Here is a 9,823-nt window from a genome sequence, read left to right on the forward strand (position 1 = left end):
TTTAGTCATTATTCAAAATTATTGATGCTTTTCTTCACCAAACAATTGCTGGTTTGTTGATTTATTGTGAACAGTTTGTGAATGTTCAAAAATTGAGCTTTGTTGTTAGATATATTGTTTTTTGTATTTTTTTGTTCTCTGACTTCATAGCTTACATACCTACTCAACACGGGAAAAAATTGGGACTTTGAATTTACAATCGCATATACAATTCGAAGTTTGCTGTTGGTGAGTATTTCAACTTTCACAAATATTCACTCTCGGAAGTATAATTTGCTGGAATATTTGTGGGAAGTTAACAAAGTTGTGGTCAAGATGCTTGAGATGACTTAATTACAAAATTTGAATGTATAGTCCTAGACATTTTCTTGTATTTGTCTGGCTCCAATTGGTAGTCATTGATCTACAGCTAGAAGAGAACTGATCCAAATTAGCTTTCCTTCTCCTGCACTGAGATCATCTAGCCACAGTCACAGCAACAATGTTATGCCTATTTCTCTGTAGCAAGCAAGAGGAATGGGCTTAGCTGCTCTCCTATTTTAAACAAAGAAACCTGCTCAACACCTACCTCTTGAATTTTTCCTTTCCTTCCTGCTGCTGATCAAGAACTTTCTGCCCTCATTCTCTCATTTTCTTTTCTCTGACCATGTTGAGCCATCTCCTTAAAAACTCCCATAAGATCTGTCTTGAAAGCCTGGTGGTGAGATTTCTAGGAATTACAGTGCAGGACCCACTTTACTTAAAGAGCCATAAGTAGAGTCCTCCTGCAGCATGCAAGCTCTCTGGGTTTATAGCACAGTGGTGACACACATTCAGGTGAGCCAGATTTTCAAAAGAGCCCAGGGTCAGTTTCTCAGTAAACATTAAGTTTCACCGGTGGAAATTTTGTTGCAATTTAGGTGCCAAATGTCTAGTTGTAATGACTGTTTTCAAAATTTTTTCATGGATTCAGAATGAAGAGACTGCCTGATCTTATATAATTGTAGGTGAACACCAAGGGATTGTGATAAAGAAAAGAACACAAATGCCTTCAAGACTATGCATCTGATCTACTGTTTCAACTAACCTAGTCAGTTTGTATTGGAACTTGACCCACAGTCAGGGTTGGGCTTGGACATTGTGCCCAGTATGTAAAATTGTGTAACAGAATCTATTCTGGTCAGGGATTGGGAAATAATGTTTGCTTGATGCATATCAACATGGCACATTCATAACTGTTTTCTACAATTACAGTGTTGTATGATATTATTCCCCTGACTTTCAACTCATATGCCATAGAACAATGGATGCCTTCATTCACCCCTTTTCTCAGGTGCTGTAGATACATACTGCCATATTATTTTATGACATGTTTGTCCAGACTGTAGCCCATTTGTGATGTTTATTGACACACTCAATCAGTAGTTGGTTTTCTTAAACAGGAGGCACAACTCTATATTAATTGCACATTAAGAGCCAGCTTTTAGTCTGTTCATAATGCAGGAAACAGAATGTTAATTGGACATGGTCACAGGCATGACAAGTCCCAGAAGCATAAAACAATATGGATTAAATTACACCTCTAAGAGTCAAAGCTTTGCACTGTGGGAGGGCAGATGGTGCAGCCAATGAGTGCTTAGAGGCATTATCTCTGTAAGAGATGCCAGGGAGACTGTGCTGGGCAGTGAATCTTGCTATGCTTTAGAGAAGCTGTAGTCAGCTTTTAAAATGGTGCCATCTTCAAATGTTGCCTTGTATGCACAGGTTCTTGGGTCCATTCAAACCAAACAAACCCATTCCAAGGCTACCAGCCCTGCCAATCGTGCTTATTGGTGTCCCAAGTTGCATTGCCCAGCGTAACCTGCCAAATTATTGCTGATCCATGGATGCATTGCAAAGGAAAGGTAGGAACACATACACTGGGTAACCCAATGGTGGGTGTATGTTACAGATTCTCCTCTGAGCCCCCTCTGCAGAGAATAGGCATTGTTACAGCCCCCAGCTGTGCAGGCTTGGCTCCTTAGCTCATGGTGTAGCAGCTTGTGATTTTTAGGAGGTTCCCCAGTTCAGTTCCCTTGTGTCAGCCTCTTTTCCCTCTAGTATATCCATCCAAGTCCAGTGTCTTTCCATACATCACACTGACAATACTTGCAGAATCTTTACTTAAAGAACTAATATTTTTTCCTTTCCTCTAAATCCTAAGTCTGTCTTTCCTCATCTGTCAACAAGAACCAACTCAAAACAGCCTGTCATTGCAACAGTCCTGTCAGTGGCATCAGCATGTAATTGACGTTTATCTCAGCATGGCCTGACATGCTTATTTGTGTAGAATTGTCAATGTAAACTTTGAGCAAGTCTGAACAAAGATATTGTAAAACTGTTGCAACTCATGTATGCAACAAGCATACTTTACCATCATAATATCTGACCAGGCCTCTAAATTCTATTGGACTATAGATAACGATATGCTTTTAGCATAAGATTGTGTCGTGCTAGGAATATACATGGACCGCGTCCCCCCAGTCCATGACACTTTACTTTACCTGTTTTCTTTTTCTTTAAATTCATGTTAGGGCCAGAAGGGGCCATTGTGATTATCCAATCTGACTTCCTGCATAACACAGGCCACAGAATTTCCCCCAGTATTTGCTGCTTCTATTCCAATAACATGTAGTTGAACTAAACTATATATTTTAGAAAGACATCTGATTTTAATTTAAAAATTGTAAGTGATGAAGAATCCACTGCATTCCTTGCTAAATTAGTCCAATAGTTAATTAGCCTTACTGTCAAAACATGTGCTCCTTATTTCCAGTTAGAATTAGTCAAGCCTCAACTTTCAGCCAAGTGGATCTTGTCATGTCTTTGTCTGTTAGATTAAACAGTCCTCAGGACCCAAGGATATTTTATATAATTTCAAGCCTTCTTTGACAGGTTGGAGTCCCTCGGGGAACAATAACTACAATGTTTAGGAAATGAGGGCCTAATTATTCACACAGATTAACATAAGGCAATTGCCTGTTTTTCCACCATTTACAGGTGATTTGCTGTACATTTTAAAAGAGAGATGAATACAGTGATACACTATGTTTACAATTCATTTAAATGGTAGGATGTTCTTTTAATCTCTGAATTAACAGAGTACAGCATACACAGGGACTGATTACATTGTTGACCACTACCCACATATATGTAAATACACAGAAACACAAACCTTATCTCCCCACATGTCTTTAAGCATTGAATTTGAGTCATTTATTTTTCAGGATGTTTAACCCTTTCTGGTCATGTGCCACAGTAGTTCTTAACAGTAGACTGACTTAATCTTCTAGGTAAATAAACATCATAAACATCTATTTTTACCTTGAGTTTCTAGTGCCTTGCTTCACTACCAACGAATGGCTGTCCTTGTTACTAAACAAAAAAAAATTGTTAAACCATTTCTTTGCACATTATATACTTTCCTAGCCCCTTTCTCGGCACATAAGGAAATAATTTATATCAATGGAATTTTAGCAGAACTGATCTGCACAGAAGGCCTGAGTCCACAAAGGATTATCAAGGGGCTGCTTAAAGATCTTTACCTGAGCCAGCTAGGAGAGTTAATGGAGGCACTTGGAGGATAGTTCTGGTCATCAGTGTAGGCTGTACTTCCACTTGAGATATGGCTGAGTGGAGAATAGAAGGTTGATGAGAATTTAAAAACTGTTAGTCAAGCTGCCCATTGGATGACCTTTTTTGGGCTGGAGCATGTGCAAAAGGTACTCCAATGGGCAGTTGGCAACAATGATGCAGTTATAAAAGGTTACACTGGATAATGGTTGAAATGTCATGTATGGTCATGAGATATTCAAAAGGCACTTGTTAACCTCATGTCAATGTATGATAGTTCATGTACGTTTTATCTGAACCCTGTTTGGTTAATACAATGGCTGTCTGAGCAGAGGCAGCCACCTGAGAAACCATGACAATGTGGGTCACATGGCTGGTGAGTAAGAAAGGTAGAGCTGTAGAGAGTTGCTCAAGGTCTTCTTAATGGGAATAGGTCTGTAAACTCTGAGGAAGCAGCCAGCTTGAAGTGGCTGATAGCCATAAGACCTTGTGGATAAACCCTACATTGCTAGAGCTGGAGGGAATTTCAGTTACTGAAACTGGCTGAAGAAGTCATAGCCAAAGGACAACCATAGGAGCTGGAGTCAGAACAGAAAGACACCTGCAAAGGTTGTAGTCACCTGGGCAGGGACTTTTGCTATTTAACAAGTACAGTCAGCCTTCAGAGAGGGAAGGCCATGGCTTGCCCACCCAGCAGGCCCCATATATTTCAGTGTGGTCTATTTGAACCTACCAAGGCAGGTAATCCAAGTCCAAAAAGGTCTTGCCAGTCTTGAAGCCTAGCAGAAGATTATTCTGCCACCTAAGTATGAATACAGCTCAGCCCACTAGTACCACTGCAAAGCCCACATTGCTGCTGTTGAATGCTGCCAAGTGGCTGTATCTATGGGAAAATCAGCATCTCAGAAGTGACTGGTCCATAGTCACTGGGAAACACGCAGTGAAGTGCTGCTCACTCGTGTGAAAGCTCAAAGGTGCTCGGCCTCTGTGTAGCAGAAGCTTCAAGGTTTGTTCATCCTTATAGTGTGCCCTTCCTAATTTTTTTTCATTTTTCTAAAATCATTTTTTGGTCTTATGTGATCTACAAACCCTTATTCTAGACTTCCTGGGGCATGCTCCCCTGCCTGGAGCTGACTTTAGCCTCATGTGACAACCTAGATGTTTTATTATGCACATTGGATCTGATCTGACCCTGACAGAAATGTCAGAATTTGAAGCGGGGTTAAAAACTACTGTGCTTCCAAGGCTTACTAGTGATAAACAAGACTTCTCATAGAATAAAACCCTTCATTAGGTTTCTCTCTGAAACGTTCAAAAGCTTTTACAGGAAAATTTACTTTATTGTAAAGACCTCCTTGGTATAACACTGATGTGTTGGGTAAAGTTGGTGTTCAATCTTGTTGCAATACTTGGACCACTTCCAAGACAGACTCTAGCAAAAATACTGAATTACCAACATGAAGAAAGGAAGCCTTAAAGAAGAGTCAAGTTAGCTTCTAAATTTAGTTTGTCTATGCTGATTTCAGTAGAGAAGTCCAAAAGAAATGTTTTTTAGTTTATTATGCTGAATAGAAATTAAGATTTAAGAGTATCAAATATTCCAAGCTCTACCTTGTTGAGTTATGGTTTGAAATCCAAGTAAAAATGTTTTATTTCCTCATATTTCAAATTTTCAGACACTAGATAAGGGATTTTTGTACCTGACTACCTATTGCATTCACTGTGTTTTGTGCAAAGCCTTAGCACCTACGATAACTGTCTTTATATAGTGCCTTAAGTGTTTTGCTGAATGGGGATGGACTTAGGCACACAAGTATATTCTTTGAAGAATCAGGCCTACCACTGTGCCCACTGATAAAATGGCTAAACTCACATTGCTTCAGTGCAAGTGGGATCAGGCCCACAAAGAACACAGCAACACTATACACCAGTTTAAGAAAACATATAAAGATCTCCTTAGATAGAGAGGTGACTTACAGTCTAAATATCAGGTTTAAAATACTTCAACTCTCTGAATGAGGAATTTAAATATGACCAGGCTTAACAACACCATTCATCCTTCTCAGGTAGACACATGATTCTTCCAGCAGTGGGAACTGAAATCTATTCAGTTGACTATGTGAGAGTTTGTTAGATGAGGACTTAAAACGCAAGGTCTGGTTTCCTCCGTCTAGCTATTAAGGATCTAATGGTGCCTTTTGTAAGAACAAGGATTTGCCTGAGGCTCTGTCTTTACTTCAAAAATAGGTATGTAGTTTTTACAGCAAGATAGCTATCTCAGTGTAAAATCTTAGCAGAGACAAGGCACAGGTAGTTTTGACCTCTATGTGGCAAGTCAACATAAGCCCCTCATGAGAGGTATAGAGATTACCTCAACTTGCTGCATCAAAATATAGACATCTATGTTGATGTAAAAAAACCTCCCCCAAACCCTTTTTTCCAGTGAAGACAAAGTCTTGGTATCCTTGCTTTGCCCTCCCCCCAGAGTTGTGCAGTGTGCCGACTAGTTGCTGCTTTTTCCAGTCCATAGGGGGCTGCTTTTAAGTGTTGTATGAGTATTGTTCTGCTGAAATTTGGTGAGCGGGCAGAAGGGTGGGTGGAATTCAGGAAGGTACAATATAAGGATGATGATGTGATGGACAGGCCAGATTCTAAAATACTGTATTATTTTAGATTAGTGTATATATTATTCTCTTTATTCCACAAACTGCTGTTAATGCTAATTTGGGAATGTATAAAACTGGGCATTTTAAAGCCTGTGTTTTCATATGAAAAGCTGAAGCTGGGTTTGCCAGGTATAAGGATACTGAGAATTTTATTGACTCATTTGAATGGTTGAATCAAAGCGTGGGAATCACCTAAAGATTTGTATTTTGTTCCTCTTTTCAGAGGTTATTTTTCCTGAATATTAGAGCTCCTGTCCTTCATTTAGCAGGACAAGAGTGGAATCAACGACTCTGCAGGATATTTATAATGGTCTATTTTAAGCTTGCTGCATTGTGGATACTTAGAAGTGTAACATATGGCACTACTGAGAAGAAAATTATTAATTCTTGATCATTTTTTAGGTGCACTTATCCTAGATGAAGCAAATGAATGTTAAAAAGATATCCTGTCAAGTATATTGACACAATGTAATACATAGAAATAAGTTGGAACAATATTTCTTCTCAGTTTGAGTGAATTTTAAAGCCTTTTAAAAAGTTACTGGAGTGACAGTCCTGAACACCATTCATGTGACAATGGTACAGAACCACTGTAATAGTTCTTTTGATCAGTGTTACAAGGTGACTATTAGAATTCTGTTGTTCCCTATGCTTCACTGTAGAATTTCTGTCTAGAACAGGGGTTCTCAAACTTCATTGCACCGTGACCCCCTTCTGACAACAAATATTACTACATGACCCCAGGATGTGGGGACCAAAGACTGAGCCCGCCCAAGCCCCACTGCTGTGGGTAGCGGGGCCAAAGCCCGAGACCCACTGCCCTGGGTGAGGGGCCAAAGCCGAAGCCCAAGGGCTTCAGTCTCAGGCAGTGGGCCGGTAACATGAGCCCCACCACCCAGGGTTGAAGCGACCCACTTTGGGGTCCCGACCCACAGTTTGAGAACCACTGATCTAGAAGCTTCTCGCCTACTTGCCTGCCTACCACCGTTTTATTAAAACAGTACCCACATCCACACAAGGCCCTGTGTTAAATCAGCAAACATGCCCTTGGACATCAATCAGTGACAGTAAAATTTTTACCACACTGCCCCAAAATGAAGGTCAACCATATGTGGGAGGGGACAAACATAATAGCTTTCTAACCAAAGTTCTTCATTTAAAATATTAACATAAAGATAACTCTATTTTTCCTGGTCTTCCTCTACCTATATGCAAGCCCTGAAAACTCCACAACCACAGTTAAACTTTGGATATTACACACCTTATTAATGGGTTTTCCTAACTGATGGCAGCCAGTTGGGAGCCAAGAGGTTTTGGTACCTGTGCGGTATGTCTTCTCTCTCACACTACTCTTTAGAAGGATAGTTAGCTAGTGTAAGAGCTACTGAAAGTTACCTCTGAACTGCAGATGAAACAAACTATTTTTTAACCAAATTAGCCAAGTTGGCTGCATTATTATGCATTCAATTTTGTAGTCTCACAGGCAGGAGAGAGGAAACCTTCAGCATGCCATAGAGGACTCTCTAACTGCTGGTTTGGACTCTAGGTTGGTGCCACATAGGGGCTCTGCAGCCTGTTGTTGAATTTGGGGATGAAATTCATCCTTTGTTTTTTTGCCAGCATAAATCCCAATTATTCAGGCTGCATGTAGCTGCAGTGAATTTCACCCTAGTGCCAGTAATTATTACCAAAACAAAGAGAGAACCCCAGGAAAAATGGATCACACAGATGCAAATAGAAACACTTTAGCTGGCAAAGGTTGCTGATTACTTGATTTCCAACAATCTTTTAGAAGTTCTACAATATTTTCACATCTTCATATGCCCTTACTCACAGTGAACGGCCTCTTGCTCTTCACTGAAATACATGGGGCTGTTTGCAGAGCAAGAAACTATTCAACCAGAGTTTGAATCTCTGGGATTATTAGGAAGTGCTACTAACCATAACTTAAGGGAGTACTGCCTGCAAAATATAACACCACGCTCTTTCCATCATTACCTGCAGAAAGCCCTCATTAACCAGGTTACAAGCAGCAAGCAACACATTATTTGGCTATTGCCCTCATATGTTTTTTAGGCTTTACAATATCTGTTCCTACCTTGGCCAGCAGGATCCAGCACTACTGTGATACCAGCACTGTGCACTATTCTGACAACATCTTAAGCGCTGTGAAATTCCACTGGAGCATGAGGCTGCCCTTCAGCAGCCCGGGTAAGTGTTGGTCATGTTTTTCTTTATGTGGCATGATTTTCAAAGTTTATTTTGTATCCTAAGTGATATGAAACAATAAAAACGTTGAAAAACTATCCTGGTCAGCACAGGAGAATGGTAGTCAGTTGGTCACAGTAGAGAGAGATGTCCTGGCACCTAAATTAAAAATAAAGGTCAGGTTTTCGATGATTATCAGATAAATGCTCCTCTAAGTCTGGCTTAATTAGTGATTCATACATTAGCGATAAATAAAGACCTTATTCTATGTCTCTAGGAAGGATCAGTATCCTACGGGATTCCACATCACTTTTGATTTACACTAGAAACAAGGAAAAAATCATTTCGGCTTCTGTCCACAGTTTATTTCTCATCTTTGTTGATAATACATTGTAGATACAGGAAGATGGACTAGGACCATGCATTTCCATTCTGTGCAGAAATTAATGGATGGGAAAAACTTAATGTACAGTAATCTGTGCATCCCAGTTCCAGAGAGAGGAGCTGCATGCCCACTCAGGGTATGTCTACACTACGAAATTAGGTCAATCTTATAGAATTTGATTGATAGAAATCGATTTTATACAGTCAATTGTGTATGTCCACACTAAGCGCATTAGGTTGGCGGAATGCGTCCTCACTACCGTGGCTAGTGTTGACTTTTGGAGTGTTGCATTGTGGGTAGCAATCCCAGAGTTCCCTCGTCTCCACTGCCCATTGGAATTCTGGGTTGAGCTCCCAATGCCTGATGAGGCAAAAACATTGTCGCGGGTGGTTTTGGGTACATGTCATCAGTCGCCCCTCCCTCTATGAAAGCAACAGCAGACAATCATTTTGCGCCTTTTTTCCATGCAGATGCCATACTGCTGTCAGCCGATGGTGCAGTAGGACTGCTAACCATCGTCATCATCCACCACTTCTACTGCAACTCTGCTCTCCTGCTCTCCTGGTGCCATCTCGCAGGTCCTATCGTCGTTCTCTATAAATATCTATTCTCGTGGCATCCATCATCATCCACTGCTTCTGCTGCAACTCTGCTCTCCTGTTCTCCCGCAGACGCCATATCATGGCAAGCATGGAGCCTGCTTATCTCACTGCTGCTGTTGTGAGCATTGCAAACACCTCGCGCATTATCCAGCAGTATGTGCAGAACCTGCAAAGCAGGCGAGGAGGCGACGACAGCGTGATCATGATAGTGATGAGGACATGGACACAGACTACTCTCAAAGCACGGGCTATGACACTTTGAACATCTTGGTGGTAATGAGGCAGGTTCATGCTGTGGAACCCCAATTCTGGGCCCAGGAAACAAGCACAGACTGGTGGGACCACATAGTGTTGCAGGTCTGGGATGATTC

The 9,823-nt window shown here is 40.8% G+C and overlaps 1 long non-coding RNA gene across 1 annotated transcript; it reads left to right on the forward strand.

The window, feature by feature from the left end:
- Positions 1 to 216: 216 nt before the first annotated feature.
- Positions 217 to 9,408, forward strand: LOC141982531 (uncharacterized). The gene is made up of 3 exons (XR_012638111.1): positions 217 to 228; positions 8,334 to 8,468; positions 9,321 to 9,408. It is a non-coding gene; the product is annotated as an uncharacterized LOC141982531 (long non-coding RNA).
- Positions 9,409 to 9,823: the final 415 nt, after the last annotated feature.

This window comes from Natator depressus, chromosome 1 (genome assembly GCF_965152275.1).
Source record: "Natator depressus isolate rNatDep1 chromosome 1, rNatDep2.hap1, whole genome shotgun sequence".
Lineage (NCBI taxonomy): Eukaryota > Metazoa > Chordata > Testudines > Cheloniidae > Natator > Natator depressus.